This window comes from Myxine glutinosa, chromosome 10 (genome assembly GCF_964187855.1).
Source record: "Myxine glutinosa chromosome 10, kmMyxGlut1.1, whole genome shotgun sequence".
Lineage (NCBI taxonomy): Eukaryota > Metazoa > Chordata > Myxini > Myxiniformes > Myxinidae > Myxine > Myxine glutinosa.
The window spans coordinates 16,118,010-16,145,935 of NC_136270.1; the positions used below are offsets into that span (position 1 = coordinate 16,118,010).

General features: G+C 44.1%; 1 protein-coding gene across 1 annotated transcript in view; it reads right to left on the reverse strand.

The window, feature by feature from the left end:
• Positions 1-6,690, reverse strand: part of LOC137434176 (semaphorin-6D) — a 512,865-nt gene extending 506,175 nt beyond the window's left edge. The window contains exons 1-2 of the mRNA XM_068126919.2: positions 6,654-6,690; positions 885-977 (exon numbers count right to left, since the gene is read on the reverse strand). The gene's annotated coding sequence lies outside the window, so the exon portion shown is untranslated. The remainder of the gene's footprint in view (positions 1-884; positions 978-6,653) is intronic.
• Between the last annotated feature and the right edge of the window lie 21,236 nt (positions 6,691-27,926).

Below are 27,926 nucleotides of genomic sequence, written 5' to 3' on the forward strand. Positions count from 1 at the left end.
AAGTTCAGGATGAAAATTCAAAATGCCACAACCTTGACGTTTAAACATATTAACAATTCATTTTTTTGCATTGGGAACAGGATGTTTTGAAGAGCATATTGGCCCTGTGACTATTTCTCAAACGTTTGATGTTTTTATATATCGCACTGTCAAGCCCAAGATCCATGAACCTTGAAGCCCAAGATCCATAAAAACAACACCAGTGAAAATCAAAAAGATCGAACGAAACAAAAACATGAATATGACAATAGTTGGCCATAATCCGAGCCCCTGTAAGGTTGTTTTTTGGGGTGATGACGTCAGTGGTTCCCAAAAATAGAAAACACTTAACTATCTAGGAATGCATGGTGTTCAGCGTGTTTAAAAAAGACTTGTGCAGTAAGCTTTCAAGAATATAACAGGTTTGCGGGCTGAATAGCTCATCAATGCCGAACAACTAGGGAGTTTGAAATGGATTTCTGACACAAGGCCTACATTATTTTAATTCACAAATATCAAGTATATTGATTCATAACATGATGTTAATAGCAAAAAAAAACTATTGCCATTTTAAGATGTTGGTAAAGCTGAAAGACATATTTCAATATTATAAAGAACACGTCACCACTCACCTTTTCATAACACATCAGAGTGAAGACCAGATTACAAACATCATTATGTAAGCAGTTGTGGGTAAATGCATCGCGAGCATGCTCATTCATTTTGATCGATATCAATTAGAGGAACCTTGGTTCGGCTTGAACTCACATGGGTCATCCACCTATCATGACTGTAGACGTGTTACGTGAATCCAAACTCAAAGCCAGAATACGCTTTCCTGGAATCCTCGCTATCATGGCTAAGAAATACAAACACGTAAATAATTAAAAAATAAAAACACTTACTGAGTCGAAGAAGGGGCAATCTTGAAAAGTGAGCTTGATAAAATGGAGGAAGCTCACAGCGTTGTTTCACCATAAAGTCAAGGGATGAAAGTACTGCAACAAAAATGATAAACCGTACACTGGAAGAAGAAGAAAGAGAAATAGGACGAGAAGAAACCTTCTATAATAACACGGTTTGCCAGTACACGTACCATTTTTTCAACGACCGTATTTTCATGCAAATAACCCGAGGGCCATACATAAACAGAGAGGGAATACCCCTGGCGCTCACCTGGTAGAATAAACAGTATATTACACTGACTAAAGGTATTTTGAACCAATTTGAATGGTTTCTAGAAGACAGGGCAGCATTTAGAATCATACTAACATAATCATAAGACTGTAAACAAAGAAACAAAAAAATACCTATTTTGGGGGGCAACCCCCCAGTAGACCCCTCATGGCCCAATTTTTTTAATGCCATGAACAAACTTCGGTACATCACGGGTGATGAAGGTTGTGGTTTCAGAGAAAAAAGCAAATTCCTATTTTGGGGGTCAAACCTGGAACCACTTTGACCCCGGTAAACCCCCTTAGACCCCGATTTCTTTAATGCCGTGAACAAACCCCAAAACATCACAACAAATATCATTTGTGCCAAATTTGGTCACAATCCCATCAGCGGTTCTGAGAAGAAGTTTCAAGTCTTTATGGACTGATGGACGGACGGACTGACGGACTGATCGATGGACTGACGGACTGACGGACTGATGGACTGATGGGCGGACTGATGACGCGCCATCGCATAAGCTCCCCTAAACTTTGTTCCAGGTGAGCTAAAAATTAATTCCAAAAATTCCAACTTCAGGGTATACTCGTGTGCGGGTTATACAGTATTTCACCATACTGCATGCAATATAAGCACAGAGGGGCCAAGTTAAATTATCAAGGGGTTACAAAAAGAGGCAGTTTATCTTTTTTGCAACTTTAATTGTAATATTTTAATGAGTTATTTCACATATTTTGTCTACACATATATATCTAATTCCAACGCTATTCAATGGACCAGTAAATCGTCTTCTCTAAAGCCCACAAAGTCCTCGTCTTCTGTGTCACTGTAAAACAGCTAAAGTAGCTTGGAGTCAGCAAGTGTCAATCTGTCCAGAAAACTCAAAGCTTCTGAAAAAGTTGTCTCCAGAAATTAGACAACTTTTTCATAAACTTTCAGTTTGTCTTACTTGTACTGAAAGCAGGTGTGTATTCAGTTACCAAGCAACTAGCTAGCAGTTTCCAAGCCAGCAGTTCCTTATCAACGGATTTGAATGGAGTGCTTGCGTGAGTGCATAAGTCACTTGGCGAGCGCTCTGCAAGAAACTTGGTAACCAAACACATCCCTTGCATTGTACGACAGAGACTTGTAATGGCATGGACGGTTTAGTAGAATGATATAAAATCCAACAGCTTTCAGGGTATTTATAAATTTCTAATGGATGAGCAGCATGGCTTCTGGCGCATCGGTCCCGGAAACTACGCTGGTTTTGAACACGTCGGTACCGGAAACTTAAATTTTTACACCAACCCTCATTCATTTAATGTCAATTGGTTATTTACCGCAGTGGTATTTCAAACTGGAACGGCACTCGGTAGAGAGCACATCTCTACCAGACTCAACAGTTTATGCTTTGTATCCCACTGAGAGGCCGGATATGATCCAGATCCATATCCGCATCTTAACCAAAATCAAATCATTTTGTCCTTGTCACATATCCAACCTCTCCACCAAATTTCGTCCAAATCCGTCCACAAATTTTTGAGATATCTTGTTCACAAACAGACAGACAAACAAACAGACAGACAAACAAACAGACAGACAGGGGTGAGAGGTAAACAGGGCCGCTTGTTGACCCTTAATGACAAAACCGTGTTGGCTGCTGGAGATTTGGAGATCTGGAGATCACGTATCTCCCGGTCATGTGGAGAGGAAAGCTGGCTTACGTGTATGTCAATGCATGGATTATACGTGCCTGAAATTTTCCAAAAGCACATTTTCCCCCCAGGTGCGGGGTATACCAGAGAGCGGGTTATTTGCGTGAAATACAGTACTATGGCATAGTACAGAAATTGTACGCTTTTTCCCCCAAAGTATGGCGATCTTGTGCTTCCTCTAGTCTATTCACCCGAAGGTCACGATGGTGTGGAATAAATGGCACAATTAAATAATGACATACTGTGCGACGCCTGAAACCAACTCTAATGTCTTGCATGGAAAGGGTACCTCGAGCTCAACAATTCACTAGATGAGCTTTGGGACCTCTCAGTATCCACAATGTCCATTGGCTCTCTGAAAAGACTCCACCGATTGGTCAATAACATTCACACGGTGTTTCTTTCTTACCCCAACCTGATTTCCACTATTAGCAAATGTAAATAAAAATTTACTTTATCTAAATATACGTATTTTGTCACTGGTTTTTGTTTTTGTCATAATCGAAAATTGGTCAAAATAATAATAATAATAATAATAATAATAATAATAATAATAATAATGGGGTTCAGCATGTCAAAAGTTTGGCTCTGGTGCAAACATGTCAAATCCAGCGAAGAAATAACAAACCCATCATGGGTGGCACAAAAAGGAATGTGAGTCAGATAAAGACTTCAACTGGATGGTCAAAGCCATCTTGACTGTCGCAGGTGATGGACCAGAATACACTAACTGTATTGCATGTCGCAGGTCAGTCAAAGTAGCGACATCTGCTCGCTTCGATGTTTCCAGACACTTTGAAACCGGCGCTCACAAGAGCAACGTATCGAAGTACAAACAGCATGCCCCTGTAAGCGACCAATTCCGGCACCAAGAGAAGAACATCGACGAAAAAGAAGTAAGTGAATGTGAAGTTTTGTTTTGCAAGTTAATGGTGGAACAACTTGCCGACGACTGTTGCTGATCACCTCTCAGATCTAGTGAAAAACATGTTTGCTGATTCGAAAGTTGCAGCAGAGTTTCTTTGCAAAATGACAAAGCAGGGGCGTGGGAAGTGGGGGTGCTGAGGGTGCTGCAGCACCCCCTGCTTTTTCTGTATTGTTTAACTGCAATGGCAATTTAAAAATATCTATTATTAAAATATTTTTTATACTGGGATATTTTGGGTTTAGTGTAAGACTATGAGCAGAGCAGAGAGGGTGGAGATTTTATTTTTATGTTTGATTTAATTATTTTCAAAATGTGTGTATGCCACTGCCCTTCAGCACCCCCAACCCAAAATGCTTTCCAGCGTCCCTGTGACAAAGGTGACTCGGATTGAGAAAAAGTCTCAAAAGTCTCGCTGTTCAGGTGACCAAGCCAGTTGTTGAGAAATGTAAGTTGACACCATTTTATTTGATGATCGATGACAGCAACGACAAGAACACCTCCAAAAGTCTTCCTGTACATGTGTTTGATGAGAGGATTTAGAGAGATCCTCACTGCTGTTGAGTCTACCATTGAGTCAGTATTTTTACCTCCACCACCAACGGTCGGTGGAGTTTATGTTTTCATCCCTGTCTGTCTATCTGTCTGTTTGTTTGTTTGTCTGTCTGTGAACAGGATATCTCAAAACGTTGTGGAGGATTCAGACAAAGCTTGGTGGACAGGTTGGGTGTGACAAGGAATAATTCATTAAATTTTTGTGAACATCCAGATCCGGATACTACAATATTTAAGTGATTCTTCACCATTGAGTGTTCGGGCAAAAACCGATATATAGCACGATATCTCAAAAAGCTATGAACGGATTTGGACGAAACTTGGTGGATAAGTTAGGTGAGTGACAAGAGCAAGCCGATTACATTTTGGTTCAGGTCCAGATCCAGACATGGCCTATAAGTAGATACAAAACATAAACTCTTCAGCCTGGCGGAGGTATGCGCTCTACCGAGTGTCGTTCTCTAGTTATCTGCTGTTTCTGGCATTGTTTTCATAGATGATGTGTAGAACATCGATTTTCTTTCTTCCTCTCTCTCCCAGTCCATCTTCCCTCTCTCAGACACACAGACACGCACACGGAGATGGCTACTTTGAGACCTGGGAGGGCCCCGCTCCACTTTCTGAAACCCGCATATGGAGATAACAACCAACGACACACACACACACACACACACACACACACACACACCTCTGCTCCTGCACGTTCTCAGGAACCCTGTAAGAGAAGGAAGCCTTGCGAAGTCTTTGCCCGAACGTCACGCAGAACATTTTAACAAATCGCTCTTTCCCAACGATTGCTTGAGAGACAAACGATATACAGAGATAGAGTAGAGGAGAAAGCTCATTAATTGTCCTTCGTGGTTAGAATACTGATTCTGAACTGAAACCGAGTGAAGACAAAGCTGAATCCATGAGATTCATGTCCTTTGGACCATTTTCCCGATTAGTCAACAAAGTGCTTTTCACACGTTCGCAACTCACGTTGCTGCAAGGAACAGAACACGTCAAAGTGTACAACTTTTAGTAAAACTCGAATACAAATGGCCCTTCCCATACGTGCAACTAGAGTGTGATTCTTAATTATCTTCACTCAGAATTAAGTAAACTAGGGCATGCCCGTACTATATCTATATCTAAAATTATATCCCCCCCTCTATTTACATGAAATGGTTTGGTCCATGAAATGTTTTGGTTTATTCGCAACGCCAAAGCGAACGGCGAACGCTTTACATGAAATGGTTTGGTTCATGAAATGTTTTGGTCCATTCGCAACGCCAAAGCGAACGGCGAACGGCTTGCGAGTACAGTGACAATCCCCCCGGGGTTTTTATTAGTTTTAAAACATAGTTTAACGCCAACATATAGTTTAACGCCAACATAGCGCCAACATAGTTTGCAAACGTGAAATAAATGAATACGCTCTCAAATGTGCCATCCGAGGCAGAGTGTGTCCGCCACGTTCGGCACACGCGATAGCTCGCTGCTCTCTGATTGGTTGAATCGTTTTTTGGACATAGCTCGGTAAGTAATTGTCCGATTAATATGAAACCTTGAAAAGGCACATCCTCGGGTCCCCAGCAATATACCTGGCAAGTTTAAAGTATATCGGACCCGTGGTTGTCGAGAAACAGCGGTCACAGACAAACAAACGTACAAACGTACAAACAAACACACAGAGATTACTGGAATTATAGATAGATAAATACAAGTCAGGATTGAAAAGGTCACCGACCACAAAGCACTCAAAATCTCGGGCAGTATTAATGTCTTTCTGATCTGCAATCAAGGGTGAATTAACAAAGTAACAGCCAATAAGCCAGGAATAAACTAGAACATCTTCTTGCCCCATAATTTTATGTACAAACCCTCTCGTACGTCGGCTGTCTTTCCTCTTGTCTAAACTGCAACATGTAGCTCCAAAAAATGTTTAAAACTTTGTAGGGCCTGGGACCTCGCCCCTCCCCGATCAGCAACGCCCCTCCACTGATCAGCTCCGCCCCTCCCCTGATCAGCTCCGCCCCTCCATTGATCAGCTCCGCCCCTCCCCTGATCAGCTCCGCCCCTCCCCTGATCAGCTCCGCCCCTCCACTGATCAGCTCCGCCCCTCCCCTGATCAGCCCCGCCCCCAATCCTCCCAAAGCCTCACTTTCGCTCTGCAATCTCCTTGATGGTCTAATCAGGTTCTCCTCCACCTTCTCCTTCCTTGCTTAGTCTTCTCCACCTCCTTCGTATCCTCAACCTCCTCTTTGTCCTCCTGCTAACCCCTCCCCTCTCCCCCCCCCCCCTCTTCTTCCTTCCTAATTTCTCTGAACACTCACACTTACCCAGCGTGCTTACCCCTGCTGTCCGGATCACGTCTTGTTCTCAGCCCGCTCAGTCGACACGAGGCAAGGATTTATGGGAGGAACGCGATGCAGGCGGTGGGGGTTGGAAAGGGGAAGGAGGAGGAGGAGCGACACGACCTGAGAGGGTTGGTAAGGATGGGGGATTCAAGCAAGAGAGAGAGGAAGGAAAAATAAATAAACACACAGAACGATTGAAATCATGTAATTAAATCGTGTCATACATGGAGTCTTCATATATAATGCTTCAATATCTTACCAACTACGGCATCAATTATAAACCGCATTCCTTAAATAAACAAAAAAAAACAATCATGGATAGCTAGTCGTCCCTACATGTCTGACATGTAACCGCACATATCATTACTGGTGAACGTTCTAGCCTATTTTATATCCAATTAACTTGATCCATATGTTTCTTCCATTTAACTAATAACATGGAAAACTAGAACGGCACTGAGTAGAGAGCCAAAAAATTCCAGTAGCCGGATCCGGATCTTTACCAAAATCTAATCATTTCGTCCTTGTCACGTACGCTACATCTCTGTCAATGTTTGTCCGAATCCGTCTGCAACTTTTTGAGATATTTTGTTCACAATCAAACAGACAAACGGACAGACAGGGGTGAAAATATAACCTCCATCCACCTTTGGTGGCAGAGGTAACTACATGGCACAAGGTAGAGAGAATACCTCGGGCCTCGGCCAGGTTGAACAGTTTACGTTTTGCATCCATCCCACTGATAGGTCGGATCTGGATTCGGACCTGAAGCAAATTCGAATCGATTCGTTCTTGTCGCACACCCAACCTGCCCACCAAGTTTCATCCGAATCCGTCCACAACCTTTTAAGATATCCTGATCACAAACAAGATTAAATAAACAGCAGACAGACAGAAAGACAGGAGTGAAAATATAACCTCCATGTACCTTCGGTGGTGTCGGCAACAACTGGAGTTCCCTTCCGAGGAACTTCCCCGCAGGAAGAGGCAATTAGGCAAAATCAAGCCTGCACAATAGGGTGGTCCAAAAAACATCGATCTCTCCGATTTTGATGCTCTACTGGATTATTGTTAGAAATGGTCTAAAACATTCACCCACCAAATATTTTCGCTCAATTCCATCTAGAAACTCATACACACTTCAATTGAAATATGGCGTTTTTCACCAAATTTGGCTAAATGAGAACAATCCAACAGCAACCTAGGTGGAAAAAGTACATGCACTATCTATATTATAATAGCCGTAGATGATTCTGTCTGTCTGTCTGTCTGTCTATCTGTTGGGTGTCTGTCCGGGGTGTGGCTTACTCGGTTTGCAGAGTAGCTCCACCCATAGCTCCACCCATTCTGGGAGTGGCTATAAACAAATATCCACCATTTTATTAACTCGCATAGCTTTGAGTCCTGTTTTGTAGGCCCGTGGTGTCTTGCTCTCCCCCAGTTTTATTTCAAATCAAATTCGATAAATCATTTCATTTTTCACAGTCGCTAACATAGTTTTAGACTCGGTTGAAAAAAAACGGGAAGAAAATCCGATGAAAGTTGCCGTTTATAGAACGAAATGAATTCTCAAAGGCCTGTAACTTCAAGGCCATTGAGTCTCTCTCACGCCTTTATCTCCAATCTAACTCACCATATGATTTCATTTTTATCGATGGTTTTACTTTTAGACTCGGTGTCAGCAATAATTGAGAACAATCCACACACGCGGGAAAATGCAGAGATATATTTTTTAAAATCGCGTCATGGTGTATCATACACCGCCCAACATGACACCGCCGGCAATGTGTCGATATATATTAAAAATTCGCTTTTGCTTTTCCGTTATGATATATTACTATTTCGTTTGATGATAGTCGTCACAAAAACGTCAACAATGATGCCGACATATATTTCTTCGTTTTTATTTCATTCAACATATTAGCCGGAAGTAAAATATGTTTCAGGAAATTACCGAGAGATATTTCTTCGTTTTTTTTATTAGTTATGTGCGCATACACTTTAAATAGGTTTATTTGAAATCTTTAATTTTCCACAATATAATTTACTTGCCATTTATCATTTGATGATTACGAGACAAATTCCTCTTGAGGATCGTGACAATTCATGCGTTGCGTGGAAACTTCCATTTCCAAAATGAATGAGACGATCGATGAAGAACGACTCGGTGTCACCAACGCGGGAAAATGCAGAGATATATTTTTAAAAATACACCATATCACCGCACAACACCGCCCAACAGCTAACAAGTATCATACACCGCCCAACAGCCAACGAGTATCATACACCGCCCAACATGACACAGACAGCAACATGTCGACATTATCGCTTTTTCTTTAAACCGAGTGAACCGAGCCGAACCGAATACACCGCGTGAATTCACCGAGCGAATTTCAGCCAATTCCACCTATTTCTTCGTTTTTATTTTATTCGTTACCAGCAGAAGTACCCAGCGTTGCCGGGCGGGGGAGGGGGGAAGGGCACGTACACTTTAAACATGTATATACATGTGGGATGTGGGATATATACATGTGGGACATGTGTACGTGTGTGTACGTGTGTACGTGTGTGTATGTGTGTGTGTGCGCGTGAATATGTGTGTGTGTGTATATATGTGTGTGTATGTGTATGTAGGCTAACCCCCGCTCTAGCAGGGAAAATGGCCTTAAAATGCATGTTGTTGTTGTATGTGTATATACATGTCTGTGTGTGTGTGTTTGTGTGTATATGTGTCTGTACGTGTGTGTGTGTGTGTCTGTTTTTGTGTGTGTGTGTGTGTGTGTGTGTGTGTGTGTGTGTGTGTGTGTGTGTGTGTGTGTGTGTGTGTGTGTGTGTGTGTGTGTGTGTGGAGATGTATATATGTGTATATATGTGTATATGTGGATACATATGTGTATACATATTTGCATATGTGCATATGTGTATATGTGTCTGTACGTGTGTGTGTGTGTGTGTGTGCATGTGTGTCGATGTACGTGTGTGTGTATGTGTATATGTGTGTGGGTGTATATGTGTGTGTGTGTGTATATGTAAACATGGGCCGGTGTGTGTGTAAAGTGTGAGGAGGTATTGGAGAGGAAAATGCAGAGATATATTTTTTTAAATCGCGCCATGATGATAAACGAAAATACACCGCCTAAAATAACAGTCGACATATATTTAAAATTCGCCATACACATCCATGCGGGAATCCCACGGGCATGGATGTGTGTGGCGTTTCGACATATTGAGTTGCATGCTGCGCCTGCACATTCAGTTGTATGGGATGGTTACTGGCGGTTGATCGCATCCACGGATGGTGTGGTCCACACGGTTTGTGTGCTTTGCATAGCGTTGATGGGAGTACATGCCCGTGTAGATGGGAATGACATATAATTCACCGAAAACGTTGAAGCAACCGCATAATATTACGGTGATGTTTAACTCTGAGAATAGTTCTAAATTTAAAAAACTTTCTTCTGATATTTGTGATTTATTTCAAACAAACTGTATTTCCCAGCTACACGGGCATGTATTCCTATTGGCGTTGTGTGGAGTGCATGAATTGTGTGGATTGCATCGTTTGTGGATGTGGTCGATTGCCGGTGGCCGTTTTGTGTGGCTGGGTGTGCAGGTGCAGCATCTGGCTCGGTGTGTCGAGATGTCACACACGTCCATGCCCGTGGGATTCCCACGGGTGACCCCGCTAGTCTATCTATAATTCCACTAATCTGTGTGTGTGTGTGTGTGTGTGTGTGTGTCTGTGTGTGTGTGTGTTTGTCTGTGACCGCTGTTTCTCGACAACCACGGGTCCGATATACTTGAAACTTGCCAGGTATATTGCTGGGGACCCGAGGATGTGCCTTTTCAAGGTTTTAAATTAATCGCAGAAGTAGTTACCGAGCTATGTCCAAAAAACGATTCAACCAATCAGAGAGCAGCGAGCTATCACGTGTGCCGAACGTGGCGAACAGACTCTGCCCCGGATGGCACATTTGAGAGCGTATTCATTTATTTCCCGTCGGCAAACTATGTTGGCGCTATGTTGGCGTTAAACGATGTTTTAAAACTAATTAAAACTAATTTGCGATTCTTTCGCTTTCCTGCGATATGCGATGCGACCTTCCGGAGCTCCTGTGAGAGCGTGCGCCATTACGGATAGTACGGGTACGGGCATGCCATATGTTGGCGTTAAACTATGTTTTAAAACTAATTAAAACCATTTCATGTAAATAGAGGGGGGGGGGGGGATTGTCACTGTACTCGCAAGCCGTTCGCCGTTCGCTTTGGCGTTGCGAATGGACCAAAACATTTCATGAACCAAACCATTTCATGTAAAGCGTTCGCCGTTCGCTTTGGCGTTGCGAATGGACCAAAACATTTCATGAACCAAACCATTTCATGTAAATAGAGGGGGGGGATATAATTTTAGATATATATATAGTACGGGCATGCCCTAGTTGTACTAAAAGTTCCAGCAATCTCTGTGTGTGTGTGTGTGGTGTGTGTGTGTGTGTGTGTGTGTGTGTGTGTGTGTGTGTGTGTGTGTGTGTGTGTCTGTGTGTGTGTTTGTCTGTGACCGCTGTTTCTCGACAACCACGGGTCCGATATACTTTAAACTTGCCAGGTATATTGCTGGGGACCCGAGGATGTGCCTTTTCAAGGTTTTAAATTAATCGCAGAAGTAGTTACCGAGCTATGTCCAAAAAACGATTCAACCAATCAGAGAGCAGCGAGCTATCACGTGTGCCGAACGTGGCGAACAGACTCTGCCTCGGATGGCACATTTGAGAGCGTATTCATTTATTTCCCGTCGGCAAACTATGTTGGCGCTATGTTGGCGTTAAACTATGTTTTAAAACTAATTAAAACTAATTTGCGATTCTTTCGCTTTCCTGCGATATGCGACCTTCCGGAGCTCCTGTGAGAGCGTGCGCCATTACGGATAGTACGGGTACGGGCATGCCATATGTTGGCGTTAAACTATGTTTTAAAACTAATTAAAACCATTTCATGTAAATAGAGGGGGGGGGGGGGATTGTCACTGTACTCGCAAGCCGTTCGCCGTTCGCTTTGGCGTTGCGAATGGACCAAAACATTTCATGAACCAAACCATTTCATGTAAAGCGTTCGCCGTTCGCTTTGGCGTTGCGAATGGACCAAAACATTTCATGTAAATAGAGGGGGGGATATAATTTTAGATATAGATATAGTACGGGCATGCCCTAGTTGTACTAAAAGCCATTTTGTGGTTCATGACTTTTTGCATGCGCTTGCGCCTGTGAGTGTGAAATCATCATGGTCGAAACATGTTTGACAATGCTTGAAACACGTTTGAAACATGTTCATACATGTCTGACTCATGTTTCGACCATGAGGACTTCACAGGGGTATGTACCATCAATGACATTATTTAGGAAAAAAATATTTCTAAAGTCTTTGTAAGTCATTAAAATTGACCAAAATGACAAATTTATATGTTGAGTGTGTATGAGTTCATAGATGACTCAGATGCAAAATATTTTTTGGGTGAATGATTTAGACCATTTTAACAATAATCCAATAGAGCATCCAAATCCAGATAAAAAAGTGATTTTTTTGCATTTTTGGACCACCCTACTGCACAATGTTTGCCAACCTATGGTTGTTTCCCCATGCCATATCCTTAAGTAAGTTTTGCGTTCGTTGTCGTCCACATTATCCTTGTTATGTGTCCAGCCCAGCTCCAATCCAGGTTTAACATTTTCGGTCATGGTATCTCGATTCTCCAAGAGATTAACATTTGGAAAATGGGTCGTGATGTCCGTATATCTGTCCGTCCGTCCATCTGTCTATGAACTTTTTGCTATTTCTCCCTTATCACCTGGCTGATTGTTCTGAAGCTTGACACATGCATAAAAGACAGAAGCTCACACAATCGCTTGGGCTTCGATTTTTCGATTTTGGATCATGGGGGCTCCCATGGGGGTTACCCCCTCAAGCTTTGGATCCCTACTCATCCCTTATTTACCAACCAATTGCTCTGAAACCCGATACAGCCCTTTCACTCGATGTTTCACAGGATCGCCCGGTCTTCGATTTTTCGATTTCGTATCAGGGGGCCTCCCGGGTGTTCAGGGGGGCTCCTGGGAGATCCCCCCAAATCAGCAGAGGTCTGAACTGCAACTTCAAGAGATGCACATATGTATAATGATGTAAAGGTTAACTGATTAGAATTTGGGGTCAAGATGTCAAAGGTCAAAGGTCAAATCTGTAATAGGTCTATAACTTGAGAACGGCTGAAGTGATCTAATTCAAACTTGGCACAGGATGTGTATAATGATGTAAAGATTAACTGATTAAATTTTGGGGTCCCGGGGTCAAAGGCCAAAGGTCAGAGGTCATGTCAGGTAAAAATGTGATAACTTGAGCACAGCTGAATGGATTTAAATCAAACTTGGTACAAGTTCTATAATGACGTAATAATGTGGGCGGAGGCATATTGGTCGACGTCGTGACGTCGTGACGTCGAAGAGTGTCGTTCTAGTTTTGATATGTCGAGACATCTTTCCAATTAATAAGAACATTAAATATTAGTTATCGTGCAGAGATAAACAACAGAGATATTTTAACATCAGAAGAGATTGATGTAATTGGGATTTTTGCACTTTGAGATGCCAATTCACAAAAAATTTCAACACAAATGATATTGAATGAATAACACTATAGAATATAGACAAATTATACCAAACTTTTGATTGCAACTTAGAATGTCTAAAAGAAAGCAAAGCACATTTGGTAATCGTTTTGCATAATTTTTAAAAGAATACATCAATGTCTTTCATACTATACGTATTTATATATGCAGGAAGTTATCCCTTTCTAGAAATGTCTAGAAATACCAATCAACATGACATTTAAAATTATTTTACATGTCCTTTACGTGGACCAAGTGGAAGAAGGATAACGTGTTCTTCTTTGCAAAATCATAATTTTCACAAACCCATCTATTCAAGCTGAATATCGGCAAATTTATAATGCCGATTTCATATTTAAAATGCCAAAGCCGAAACCAGCGCTTTATTAAAACTATAAAATTAATTAGATAAATATACAATTGAAAACTTCTTCTAAGTTATTAAAACCCTTTAATACAAGAAGCTGAAAGAGAAGGAAAAATGATAATATTGACGATATAAGTGATATCACCATCTCTTATCTTCCCCCATCCAAAACCTTGATCTTTTCTACCCCCGCTAATTTCATCCCAAATCCACTTTTTTGAAATACCAACTTCTTTCCTGGAATTCCTTGGTGTCCTTGTGTTTTATACTTCTCCCACTCCCCCTGCCCCACCCCCACCCTTCCCACGCCTCCTCCCCCCAACCCCTCTCCCTCCCACACATCTCCCTGCTCTCAAATGTTGTGTTTGTGTGCTTCCCCTTCTCTCCCCATCTTGTCTTCCGCTCCCACTTTTTATATATTTTGTTTGTCTGTTTGATTTGTTTGTGTGATAAATGTTAGCTCTTTCACGAGCCTCGATTCTGTATACAAAAAAAAAAAAAAAAAAAAAAAAATCGATAATACTGCGATGTTAAGACAATCAACTTTAAAACTCCATTGTTTTTGGTGATTGTTTAAGTAAAAAAAAGCCAATCAATCAGATCATCATTAGAGATCATTCACATTTTTTTATCACCTCAAAATAAGCTGTTAATTGAACGACTAATAAAAGGCATTTTCTTATGTAAAAGTATGAACTGCAGGGACGTTTTGCCAAAACAACATGCTCGACAAAAAGACTAACATGCAGTAGAATTTTATGATTAAATATGTTGTCAATTATGTGTGAAAACACCGCTCAGATATGCTGTCCGATAGTTTAATGAGTGTTGTTGGATGTGAGATCCTCCAGAGACGACTGGTTGGACGACTCACAGACGATGCTATTCCTACATAGGATATTAAAAAATTTAATACAGAGTCTATGCTAAATACGAAAACATGAACGGACACATAAAACGTACAATAAAGGGAGCGGCAGACAAGAGTGGGGGGGGGGGGGGGGGGGAGAGAGAGCGGAAAAGCATAGATGCACAACAACTGTAGAGAACAAGGACATCGAGAGATCTGTGGAAGGGAGAGGGCTCGGGGGGCAGGAGGAGGCTATCCAAACTGTCTGTGTATAGCATCCAAGGCCAACTCCATGTTGGGGTACTGACTTCCTCTACTCTCGTAGCCATTGTGTGGCATCAGCGGATTCCTTTCATCTCCTGTCCCCGTCAAGGCTGGAGTGCCCCAAGGCAGTGTTCTGGGCCCAGTCCTATTCCTGATCTTCACCAATGATCTATCTGACTCTTTGGAAAATCCTGTTTTTCTATTTGCTGATGACTCCACCATCTGCCGTGACATGCCTCATCCTTCAGACACGTAGGCTGCAGTCCCTTCCCTCTCTTCAGACCATATGTCTTTCAATCGTGATAAATCTCTCACTCTCTCTCCAAAAGGACCGTCTGCCAAACCCCCCTATCTCCTTTCTTTACAATCCTTTTGAGGAAGTTCAGTCAATCAAACTCCTGGGTCTCACTATCTACCATAATCTTTCTTGGGCAAACCACATTTAAAAGTTTATCTCCAAAGTCAGTCACCAACTGGGCATGCTCCGTCGTACAAAGTTATTCTTTGACACACCTGAACTTCTGTCCACCTGCAAGAACTTCATCTGCAGGTTGATGGAGTATTGCTCTCCCCTCTGGGCCGGCTCCCCTGCCCCACATCCCGCTCAGCTTGACACTGTGGAAAGCAAGGCCTTCAAGATTATTGTAATCTCCCGCAATGAAGCTGAGTCTATGGGTCTATCACTTCACCATCACGGACAGGTCGGTGGTCTCTCTGTCTTCTACCGCGTCCTTCTGGTCTTGTACCCTCTGCTCTTTCCTCGCTTTATCCACCTCCCCCTAGGTTTCTGCAGGGCTCACACGGTCCACCATCAACCCCGTTCTGGTGAATCTACCTAAATTCAGGGTCACTGCTCACCTCCACTCATTTATTTCTCTTTTTCCCCCGCTGTGGAATCAACTTCCTCATTGTCTTCAATCTCATTATTCCCTCAAGGTCTTCAAGACAGCTATTTATCACCATCTCAGATTGTCCCCAATCCAAAACCATGATCTTTTCTACCCTTATTACCCCCCCCCCCCACCCCCCCCCCTTCCCAATCCCTCCTCCTTGCAATTTTCCTGCTTTCCCTCCTTGGAGTTTCCTTCTGTATCCATCTTGTCCACCCCTTGGATCCTCTCCTGCCCCCATTCCTTCCCACACCATCGTTTCTTCAAGTCTCCATCTACTCCATCTATGTTGGCCTTCAACTCTGCTGTTGTTACTCCCCTCCTACCCCTTATCTACTGTTCCTTTTGCGTGTTTTGCATCCTGTTTTTGTTTGTTACGTCCTGATCCGTTCGGAGTACTAGCTCTTCCATGAACCTCGACTATGTATTCAAAAAAGGGTAGATGATGATGGTCCTGATTGCTGTAGGTAGTGAAGTAATTGAAGAAAACAGCGAGGATGTAAATACGGAAAATGAGAGTGAGGGGGTTAAATATAAGCTCTAACAGTTATTAGTCAATAATGAACAAAAAGAAAAATGCTTATGGAAGAACGTCTAACTGGAATTGAGAAGCAATTGAAATGAATGAAGTTGAAGGATAATACATGGTTGATGAAAAAGGGTAGATGTAGATACAATGTTGTTGAGTAATTTGCTCTTGGCGTTTTGAAGAAAAGGAGAAAGGTGTTAAGATGTGAAGTGGGGAAAAAAAAAAAATCAAACAAAAGTTGAAAAGAGATGAATGAGATTTCACTTCATTTATCTCTTTATCTCGATGTAAAGATAATTTATAGAGCGAGTAGGTTTGATTAAGAAATTGGTTTCATATTCAAACATCTGAATGATGAATATTTTAAAAAGGTAATCAGTAATGACAAATAAATTCATCAATGTAAGTACGGACTACATGGATGGATGATTCATTTTATCCTCACTAAACGGCTCCGACAGACTTCTCTGCATGACATTGAAAATCAAACCGTTTTGGAAGGATAATAATCTTTCTTTAAAGGCAAAGATGAATATACTGTTATGTAATAAGATAAAGAAAGGGATGAAATGAATGGATAAACATTCAGCTCCTTATAACTGCTGATATTATGTTGGAGATAAGATAATAAATATATTTTTCAAGGTAAAATTGATACAAGATCTAATTCTGTTTAAAAGTACTTTAAAAATGAAAGGTTTCATGGAAATTATTAATGAGAAAATCCAAATAATTTATTCCTTCTTGACAGAAGACTGCTGATACGATTTTTTTATTTCATTGAATTTGAGGGCTATTCAAAATGTTCTCATAACAAATGAGATACTCACAATAGTCTAAGACATGTCATCATTTATGTAATTAATAGGAAAATATACTTCCATTTCATGAGCTTTTGTAGTTTTCATCAGCTAATGTTTACTTTTTACAATGGGAAAACCATTCTTAGCACAGCGAGAGACGAAATGGCGTGTGTGTGTGTGTGTGTGTGTGTGTGTGTGTGTGTGTGTGTGTGTGTGTGTGTGTGTGTGTGTGTGTGTGTGTGTCGGGGGTTAAACCCATTTGGGTTAACAAATATTTACCTTATTCTTCCAAGGAAACACTCCTTTCAAAATATCCACATGTAAACCCACTCACATAATAGCAGCACCGACATAGGCAACTTGCCATGGTCCTGTACACCAGAGGCCTGTGAGGCCTGAGAACCGATACGGAGCAAACAAAATGGCGGCGATTTGACTTTGAAGCCCCGCCCAGATGGACAGACATTAGGACAGAATGCCAAACTGGCAGAATATATGTATATATATATTGTTGCGGATCTGCCGCCGGCCTTCTCCCCTTACCAAGGGGGGATCAGTCTCCTTGTCTTTGACTGGCCTGGCGGGACCCGGGACCTATGACGTCCCTCCCGGACAGCGCGAAATAGGGTATTAGGACTAAAATTCGCTATTACCTAATTACTCACGCTTCCCTGAAACGAGGAAATAAGCCCCGCACGCACCACGTGTGTTGAGACGCCGAGCGGTGCGTACACGCTATCAGTGCCGTTTAGATGGTGAACCCGGTTCTAGCGGTCTTATTCGTGCCATGCTTAGTCAATGGCGAAATCACAGAGGCGATCGAATTGGAAAAAGGAAGAACAAGATTTATTTACACTATACAATGGTTCAAGAAAAAGGGGACACAGTGCAGCCTTATACAGTCTTACTTAACACCCAGGACAAACGGGCCCGTCACACACACACACACACACACACACACACACACACACACACACACACACACACTCACACGGGGCTTGCAGCTGCAGGATGATGGTCCGCGCGTCCAGGGATGGCTCTCGTGCAGCTCCCTCCGGTCTCCGGCTCGTCCCGTGCAGATGGTAAGAGGAGAAGGCAGGAGCTCGTTGGGCGCCGTTTGGATGCACAAGGTTATTACGGGGCGAATGGTAGGGGGGTGGGCTCTGGTGCGGTTAGCGGTTATCACTGGCAGGTTTATCCGTGTCTACTCACGTGGCTGAAGTAGGCGCTATTCGCCACCGGTGCGTCTGGCTGCAGCCGTGTACTCATATCGCCAACGCCTCTTCTTCTTCCCCTCTGGCGCATACGTTATACTGCGAGGTACAGTTCAATGCCTCCAAAGCGAGCGAGTCCTTAAATCCTCAAAGTCCTCTCGATAGCAAGTCCTCGCATCAAGCCCTCTCCCAACAAGTCCTTTCTCTCCTCTGTGAGTCCTTTCTCGTCAGTCCCTTCTCTCTCCTCTGCGAGTCCTTCTCAATCAGTCCTCTTATCTCTCTCTCTCCCCAAGGGCTTTGTGCAGCGACTTATATAGGCACGCCCCACGAACCTTCTCGAACTCACCAGACACGCCTCTCCACGCCCTCTCATGCCATGCCGTTAGAGCCCTGATTGGCTGGTGGCTCTTACCGTCATAGCCTCTGACGCTCCGATCTCAACGCCACCCCCACCCCGACCCCACGCTCCTCCTTCTCAGGCCTACCTCGTGTTACTCGACTAGTCAGCGAGCAAAGGGCAGCAAATGCTTAACAAACTGAACGGGCAGCCAAATTGGTAACAAACTGAGCAGGCAGCCAAATGGGGCGCGGGATGGATTCCGCCCATCGAGGTGGAATTAGAGGGACGCAAAATGAACGGGACCTAATCTCATGTCTTTACACAACGCAGATATTAATAGGGGAAATGGCCTATACTTACACATACTATGACATAACTAATACTACAAGTGGGCCTACGTGTTGCTCGTGGAACTAACTATGGGGGGCAACCCTTTAACCTTTAATGATCAATTTGTGCAAATCTCAAAACCATAGCAATACAATACCATCTCTTACAGTTCCTCCTTTCTACATTCCCTAAACTATCCAGAACTCCACCCCTCCTTCAGTGTCCTCAAACGTATTTTTGACTCGAAGGTCTCAAACTCATTTTGCAAAAAATGTTCGTTTCCCATGAATCGTACACTTTTCAAAATCCAATCTCACCCCTCCCCTCCAAATCCTCCCCATCACCCATCCCTTTCAAATCTCCCCCCTTGCCCCTTCCCTCCCCTCCCTCCTAAACTCCCCCCACACCCCTCCCCTCCGAGACTCTCCCTCGCTCCTCCCCTCCTAGACTCCCCTCTCACCCCTCCTCCTCAAAGCATCCTCCCTGCTTCTTCCCCCTTCCAACTTTCACCTTCATCTCCCCCAACCTTCTGCCTCGCTCTTCCCCCTCCTCAAATAACACCTCACTGTGCCTCACCCAATCTCCATCAAACCTTTTGTCCGCCCCATTCTTCCCTTTCTCCAAGCTATTCTGAAATCTCTGAAATCTCTGACACACCTTCAACAGCTCTCCCTACCTCTTCCTCCTCTTCCACATCTTACCCTACCCCTCCCCCCCCTGTTCTGGACCCGATGCTCCCCCTTCCTCTTCATTAACGGTATGGACCTCAAACATCCGGGGCCTTCGCTCAAACTTGACTGATCTCTCCATACAGGTTGCTTCTGACAAACCAGATGTGATCTGCTTAACAGAAATTTTCCTCCTTCATGATGTCTCTGATGCCTTGGTATCTCTCCCAGGTTACTCCCTCCTCCGGTATGATAGACCAGAGCCTCGTCCTGGAGGTGGGGTTGCTATCTTTATAAAAAACTCTCTTCCTCACTCGCCCTCCACTGCCCTCTCTCCACCTCACCCCCAGTAATTCCTTTGGCTACGGCTTCCCCTTCGCTCCCACCTTTTGTTCATATGTGTGTTGTACCGTCCACCAAACAGCGATGACTCCATCTACATCTCGCTGTCTGATAATATGGACCAACTTCTATCTACCCATCCCAACTCTCTCTTCCTCATATGTGGTGATTTCAATTGTCACCATGCCAGTTGGCTGGGTGTGGGTACCTCTCTCACCAGCCATGGCTCTTCAGCAAAGGACTTCTGCGACTCACTGGGACTGACACAATCTGTCAATTTCCCGACCCGGATCTCAGTCAACGGAGCATCTTCTCTTCTGGATTTGGTTATGACAAACTTCCCTGAAAATGTCTGCTGCTCTTCTTCTGCTCCAATCGGCTCATCTGATCATGTGCTTGTCAAAGTGGACATCTCTCTGACCATTCTCAGAGAGCCTCCTCAGCGTCGACGAGTCTGGCATTTCACTCAGGCCAACTGGCACGGTCTTCAAGCAGCCATCAATCATCTGGACTGGTCTCCCATCTCTACTGCCTCTGACATCAACTCATCCTGGGAATTCTTTCAAAGTAAATTGCTCTCTCTCATGCACAGATTTATCCCATCTCGTCTTCAGTTGTCATACCCTTCCTCCCGTCCATGGTACACGGAATCTTGTGGCGAGGCTGTTGCCCTGAAACAACTTGCTTTCGTCTCCTGGAAAGCAAATCCAACGGAAGGAAATCTCATTTCCTTTCACAAAGCCCGAAACAAGTGTGTGTCCACCCTCAGGAGAGCCAGGAACCAATATCTCACCGTTCTCAAGACCAAACTCTCTTATCTGTCTCCCTCTTCCAAATCCTGGTGGCGTCTGGTCAAATCTGTTTCTGGTGTTTGTTCCCCCTCCATCCCCTCCCTCACCTCAAACAGCTTAACAGCTGACTCCGCACGTGAAAAAGCTGAATGCCTCAACTCTGTGTTTACCTCTAAATCTTGTGTCCCAAACCCATCCCTCTCTGTACCCACCGTACCCAGTCGTACCCAGCTGCTCCTGGACTCTGTGTCCTTTCCTCCTGACAAGGTGGAAAAGTTTCTGTCAACCCTCGACTCTGATTCTGCAACTGGACCCGACGGCATCAGCCCACGGGTCCCAAAATCATGTTCTTCCGCTCTTTCACTCCCTCTTTCTGTTCTCTTCACCCTCTCTTTTGCTCAAGGTAATCTGCCATCTGCTTGGAAATCAGCCAACATCACCGCTTTGCACAAAAAAGGTGCAAAAACAGATCCCAGCAACTACAGACCAATCAGCCTTCTCCCAATTATCAGCTATATCAATATCAATCCATCAATATCAATTGATATCAAATAACACTATATCAATCCATCAATATACAGATTAACACCATATCAACAGTATCCTCTTTATTCCGCCTCTGGAACAAACCCCCTCACTCTCTTCAATCCCACTCCTCCCTCTAGGTCTTTAAAACAGCTGTTCACCACCATCTCTTATCCTCCCCCATCCAAAACCTTGATCTTTTCTACCCCTGCTAATTTCGGTCCCCTTGTGTTTTATACCTCTCCCCCCCCCCCCCCCCCCCCCACTCCCCTTCCCACGTCTCCTGCCCCCAAGCCCTCTCCCTCCCACACTTCTCACTGCTCTCAAATGTTGTGGTTGTGTCTGTGGTTGTGTGTCCACAATGTGGCTGTGGTTGTGTCTCTCTCCCCATCTTGTTTTCCGCTCCCTCTTTTTGTATATTTTGTTTGTCTGGTTGATTTGTTTGTGAAATAAATGTTAGCTCTTTCACGAGCCTCGATTCAGTATACAAAATATATATATATATATATATATATATATATATATATATATATATATATATATATATATATATATATATATATATATATATATATATATATATATATATATATACTGTATATGTCGCTTACTAACAGTATTATGCTTGTTCATGTATATGTGTGTCTGTAACAATCCTTCCCACTGATTGGTTGGAGATCCGCCATGACTTCACCCACAATTTTAACTTTGATGCATACACAAGATGCTCTGGACACAATAATTTTTAGCTCACCTGGAACGAAGTTCAGGGGAGCTCATGCGATGGCGCTTCGTCTGTCCATCCATCTGTCAGTCCATCCGTCAGTCCGTCTGTCCGTAAACACTTGCAACTTCTTCTCCGAAACTGCTGAAGGGATTGTGACCAAACTTGGCACAAATTATATTTGTTGTGTTGCAACTCAAGTTTGTTCACGGCATTAAAAAAATTCGTGTGGATCCAGATTTGACTCCCCAAAATAGGAATTTTCTTTTTCCTCTGAAACTACACACTATTTCGATGAAACTTCACAACTGCCCCTTTAGGTGTTTACACGGCGGGGGGGGGGGGGGCTAGGGGGGAGGTTGCCACAAAAATAGGTATTTGCTTTCATGGTTAAAAATTTGGAAATTGGTTAAAATACCTTTAATCAATGTATTATACTGGTTATTCTACCAGGTGAGTGCCAGGGGTATTGCCCCCTTTGCTAAGGTCATCTCATCTTGATTCTTGAAGAGATGAACTTATAAAATGGGTCATGATATCTAGATGTCTGTCTGTCTGGCCGTCTAACTTTTTGCTATTTTTGCTACTCCTACCTTACCACCTGGCGGATTGTTCTGAAACTTAACACATGAATACAAGACAGTATCCCACACAATCTCTCGGGCTTAGATTTTTCGATTTTGGATCCTGGGGGCTACCAGGGTGGGAGAAGTTGGGAGGGGTTGGGGGGGTTCCCCATAAACCTCGGATACCTACTCGTCCCTTATTTAACAACCGTTTGCTCTGAAACCCGATACAGTCCTTCTACTCGATGGCCCACAGGATCGCTCGGTCTTAGATTTTCGATTTCGGAACCGGGGGCCTCGCAGTGGATCAGGGGTCTCCCAGGGATGGTGGGGGGAGTTCCCCTATTCCATTTCCATTTTTCCATTTTAACCTGTCCACCAAATTTCGTTCAAATCCATCCACAACCTTTTCAGATATCGTGCTATGTATCATGTTTGGCCCTATCTCTCAATGGTGAAGAACTCGTTTAAAAATTATCGTATCTGGATCCGGTTCTTCACCAAAATGTAATCAATTTGTTCTTGTCACATACCTAACCTGCCCACCAAGTTTCGTCCAAATCAGCCCATAAGTTTTTGAGGTATCCTGCTCACAGGCAGACAGACAAATAGGGGTGAAAACATAACCTTTGGTGGTAGAGATAAAGATTGTTTAAAAAAAATAACCTTCTGCCTATTATCTCCCCTTCTCTAACTTAGACTTGAATACTCTTTTTATGTTTTACGCAACAATTCCCCCCCTAATTTCAGAATTAATTTTTTTAAGGCTGTCCATATTTTATCTTTGTCGAAAGTTTCTCGAATACCCATCTATTATGTGGTTGTAACATATTTGGAGGTAAGGCATCAGTCAAACAGTGAGAAAAAAGTTTTCTTCATGGTAGAATCCTTCCTATTTTAGAGCAATAAAAATAACATCGTTCGGTTTTAATGTTCATATCTATTGGAAAAATTGAATCCAAAATTTAAATTCGAATCAGTCTTTAAAAAGACGATTACAAGAGCAGGTTTTTTTTTCCTGCAGTGCTGCTTGCTATTTCGAGGTAGCTTTATTTGCTTACGTTACTTTTGAGCCCATATTGTTTGACAAAATGTCTCACAAATATGGTACTGCAAGATGCCCGAGTATCTTACAAGATTTGTACTTCTTGAAGAAGAAGAATATTGGATATCCTCCTCATTTGTGAATACTAATGATTCCCTAACATGATTGGAAATTGGTATTCCAGTTCCCAAACCAATTAGCAATCACCCATCTGTGTTAAATGGAATGTTTGAACACCATATTGCTTAATACTCTCCCAGTGAAAACCTCATTCACGGTACACTGTTTCATTGGAGCTATTAATTTATACAAGCTTAAATTATATCTTGTAAAATGAGCAGCATACAAACTCAATGCTGCATTTGTGAATCTCCGTAAGTATAGACTGTTACACTTCACCGTTGTAATCTGTTCGGCATTCACTGGACAAATATCAAGTCTCTCCATTTACAGGAAATACACAAAGGTTATCCAATCGATGGCAAACCATCTCCACCAATCTCACTCTTTTCTGCCTCTCCTCCTTTCTTTTCCCCCTAACAATCCCTCTCCTCTTGTCTTCACCTGACCCAATCTCCCTTTCCTTTCATATCCCTCTTAAGTTTTGCATTAACCATTTTGTCCTGTATTTTTTTTTTTGTATACAAGGTCGAGGCTCGTGGAAGAGCTAACATCAATCACAAAAAAAAAACGGACACACAAAACATACAATAAAGGGAGCAGGAGACAAGATGGGGAGAGAGAGGGAATCGCACAAGAACAACAGCAGAGAACAAGGACAATGGGAGATCTGTGGGAGGGAGAGGGCTTGGGGGGGAGCAGGAATGGGAAGGTGGGGGGTGGGAAAGGTATAAAACACATGGACACTGCTAGAACTTCCAGGAAAGAAAGAAGTCGGTATTTCAAAAAAAGTGTATCTGGGGTAAATTAGCGGGGGTAGAAAAGATCAAGGTTTTGGATGGGGGAAGATAAGAGATGGTGGCGAACAGCTGTTTTAAAGACCTAGAGGGAGGAGTGGGATTGAAGAGAGTGAGGGAGTTTGCTCCAGAGGCGGAATAAAGAGGATACTGTTGATATGGTGTTAATCTGTATATTGATGGATTGATATAGTGTCTGTTGATATAGTGTTAATGCAGAAACATTGCTATCCCAGACTGGTGGTGATATCAACTTTTGCAAATCCATACAACCACTGCCTGCTGTCCTTTTTAGGTAGTTTTACATGGTACTGCTCTCTGGAGATCTCTCCCTCTTCCTCTTCTCTCGCTTACCTATCAAATATCTCCTCTCCTCTCTTCAGTAGCAACACAATTAGAGGTGAAGTATGGCAAAAAATATCCTGACATTAATTCATGATGGACACGCCAAATTTAGTGACATACAAGTCCATGAGCAGATAACTTGGTATGTCTACATCAAGACCATGTCACCTGTACTAACACCAGGAATGAAGTACTAACAACCACCTTTGCATCACGCATTGTGATTTATAACACCAGAGTAGGCACAGATAAACAGGTCAATCTCTAATTCCTGTTGTACACCATCAGCCAGAATACTATTAGTTGGGAGGCAACCAACCAGGCCGCACAGCAGCCATTAGGAAGGTTAAAAAGAATGGCATGCACTTCAGGGAACATTGGGCCGGTGGTCTCTTCTCATGCAATGTTCCTATGGTTCTAGACCACGATGGGCCTTCGTGCAACAACACAATGCGAACTTTCTGGGCAATCTAGGGATTCTCTGTGGAGCCTTAATCCTGAAAGGTTTTGGTGCAATGCTGAGATTGCCTTGCGGTGTCCAACGGCAGAGGATGAGTGCAAACACTGCAAATGTACTTCAGCACAAAGCCCAGCAGTTGGCACAGTGGGATCTGGCATGCAATTTTGGGTGGGAGAATGCTCAGAGAATGGAGGCACAACTGAAGGGACTATAATGCAACCAGGAAACAAAACCATAACCTGCTTCTTAAATTGGTTTTTATCTTCTGTCATTAACTTGATGATCTTGACTTATGCTTTAGTTTTACCTCCCGTTTCTCTATTCTACCTCCCCGGCTCCCACTCCCCTCTTCCTATCTCTCCCATTCCTCTCTACAGTTTTTGTCGATGGACATGCTCTCATCTCGTCTCAACTCCTCTTTCTGTAACATTGATGCAAACTTTTCCAAATCCATGTTATCATTGTGCAATCTCTTTTTTGGTAGAATTCCTTGTTACCTGGTTGCACAGATCTCTCATAAACCCAATGATACCTATTGATGTTTCCTCTCAACATTTCTCACCCATTCCCTCACCAGCTTTTATTTTCTCCCTTCGAGGCAAGCCTCCATTCTACTCCTGAAATTCTTCTTTCCTCTGCACTGCCTCGGCTACTGTCACCTTCGCCATACTTTCTCTCCTTTCTCTGCGCCTGTACAGGAGGGAGAGCAATATCTATAACCATCTCCAATAAATCTGCCTCCTTGCAATGATGGGAGTTTCACATAGAAAGCAACAGAGAGAGAGAGAGAGAGAGAGAGCGCTGCAGAGCGGAACGAGGTGAGAGATTACGAGACACAAGAGAAACAAACGATGACACAATTTACGTGAATTGTATGCAGAATTTTCATGTTTTGTGCACAAGACACAGAGCAAATATTCCCCTGCCAGACGAGGATAATTTGATAAAGGAGACAGCCATTGTGGTTTGGGATTGGCCGGACATTTTACCTGAGTGCTTCATTGACTAAGCCTCTAGCTCAGTGGTTGATTGAATAATTAAATGTTCGAGTGAAGAAAATGTACTGTAGTCGGGAAGATTGATGACTAGAGAGATAAAAATGCACCGCAGACACAAAAAGGATTCTCGAAATAAACAACACGGCTCATGTCCATTGTTTCAACCACAGAGAATTGTGGTCTTCATCGAGGACAGGGAAGACGGGAGTTCTATACTAGTCCATGTAAAGGTTAATGCGCATGTTCATTCTGACTCTGTAGCGACCCATGGGTCCCCCAAAGCTCGAGACCAGCAACAGAATCTCCTGGCCCAAGCCGGTGACGTAACCGGCGGCCAAACCGCGGCGCCGAGGTTATAATCCTTTGCACCTGTTGGTCACATGACCACCAAAGCGTGCCTCGCCTGAGAGGCGGGGCTTTGGTTCTGATGTATGCTTTTTGGTTTGGATATATATATGCGAATCCGATAAACGGGTTTTCAGAGTTCCCGAGATGATTATACAATAAACATCTTCTCGGACGAGTTTGTGTCTTGTCCGTCACTTCGTCCATCTCAAGCAGGAGCGCTGCTCCTTCACTGGTGACCCCGAGTTTACGACACGCGATGGACACGGCAATGTCCCTCAAACTGCCCACTTTCTGGGAAGCACATGCCGCCGTCTGGTTCGCTCAGGCGGACTCCCAGTTCACCCTCCGTGGCATTACGGAGGACACCATGAAATACCATTACGTGGTCGCCGCGCTCGGCTCCGTGACCGCCGCCCGCTGCCTGAGCCTCCTCCAGAGCCCGCCTGCTGACGGCAAGTACGACGCCATCAAGGCACTTCTTCTGGGCGCTTTCGCCCTCTCCCCGGCTGAACGCGCACGACGCCTGCTCGACCTTCCTGAGCTCGGCGATACGCGCCTGTCCGAACGTATGGACTACACGCTCGCGCTGCTCTGCGAGCATCCCTCGGATTTCCTTTTCCAAGAGCTTTTTCTCCGCCAGCTCCCGGCCCAGGTCCGGGTCGCCCTGGCAAGCACGACCATCACGAACCCCTGCGACCTCGCCAGGGAGGCCGACAAGATCGATTCGGCAAGCCAGCTCGTCGGAGCGGCGAGCCAGCTCGTCGGGGTGGCTGCCGGGAGCCCGCCCGCTGCCCAGTCGGCGCCCGCGGCGCGGTTTCCCGCCCACCCGCCCGACGCCCGCGACGCAGCTTCCTTCCCGGAGGCCGCCGGGCTGGCGTGACTGGCAGCGGCGACGCCGCGTCACCCGGTCCCGACGCGTCGACCAGAGCCCCCGCCAGACCCGGCCTGGTGTTATTTCCACGCCAGGTTCGGGCGGCAGGCCCGATCATGTCGACCCCCGTGCACGTTCGGCAAGTCGGGAAACGGTCGGGCCGCCGCTCACTACCAGCCATGAGCGCCGGCCGTTCCGGAAACCTGCTATTCATCGCGGACCAAGCGTCGGGGTGGCGTTTTCTCTGCGACACCGGCGCTCAGCTGAGCGTCATTCCCGCTTCGGCGGAGGACAGGTGGGCCGCCATTTGCAGCCCCTCCTTAATCATGGCCAACGGCTCCGCCATCCGCACCTTCGGCCCACGCACCGTCGCCCTCTGCTTCGGCAGCCAGCTCTTTCGCTGGGAGTTCATG